Consider the following 1,258-nt stretch of genomic DNA (forward strand, 5'->3'; position numbering starts at 1 on the left):
GGCTGAGTATATTTTCTTAAGACAGGGTTTCTTTGTGTAGCCTTGGTTTCTGGAACTCACTCTGTAGACCAGGCTGGCCTCAAACTCACAGAGATCACCTGCCTTTGCCTCCCATGTGCTGGGATTATAGGTGTGTGCCACCACTGCCTGGCTTAATTAGTGCATTTTAAGATTGGTTTCTTCCTTGTATGAACTCATAAGTGCCTAATGAGTTGAGTGATTAAAATGAAGAACTTTTTATACTGGTTGAACCCATATTGCTTCTCTCAGTGTCTCATTTATGTGCAATGAAGTAAGAACTTTGGCTTTTTCTTTAACTTTTATTTTTATGTGTATGGTTGTTTTACTTATGTCTGTCTACCATGTGTGTCCCTGTTTCCCTTAGAAGTCAGACATGGGCATCTGATCCCCCCGGGACTGGATTTTAACATGTTTGTGAATTGCTGTGTAGATGCTGGAAATTGAATCCAGGTCTTATGCAAAAGCAGCCTGTGTTCTTCATCCCTAAAGGACTTTCTATAGTGAGAACACTTACAAGGTTTCCTTGTAGTATAAACTCTCTGATGTACAATAATGATAGAGTTCCATCTAAAGTGTTTTCCACAGCCGTAACTATTATTCTGCTTTTCTCCTATGTGAGTTAGCTAATGCCTCGTAAGTTTAGAAATCTGGGTGAAGGATTTCCCGCATTGATTGCAGTAGTAGAACTTTTCTCCAGTATGAGTCCTCTGATGTACATAAAATAAGATCACAACTCTGACTGAAAGATTTCCAACACCAAGGTATACTCATAGGGCTCCCTTCACCCAATTGTGTGTTAATTTGGTGTTTAACAAGCTTAGAATGATAGCTGAATGATTGTTCACACTGATTACATGACTGTGTCTTCTTCACAGTCTGAATAGCCATGGGAAAGACATCAAATCTCTGCTTATACCCAGATGAAATCACTCTAGGATAACTTCCTTCCATATGTAAAAGATGTGAGCTCTCAGGATATATATCTTCCATATACTGAACACTTCTCAAAGCCTCACTTAAGATCATCCTGTTATTAAGGGGCTTTCCATATTCCTCATAGTCATCCCTAACCTCCATGTAAATAATTCTGTCATGAAAAGGGAGGGAGGCTTGAGAGTCACCATGGAAGTGCTGAGGAGATGGCTCAGTGGTTAAGAGTATAGGCTACACTTCTAGAGGACCTGGGTTCAATTCTCAGCACCCGCTTGATGGTTCACAACTATCTTGTACTTTTTTT

This window comes from Microtus ochrogaster, linkage group LG4 (assembly GCF_000317375.1).
Source record: "Microtus ochrogaster isolate Prairie Vole_2 linkage group LG4, MicOch1.0, whole genome shotgun sequence".
NCBI lineage: Eukaryota > Metazoa > Chordata > Mammalia > Rodentia > Cricetidae > Microtus > Microtus ochrogaster.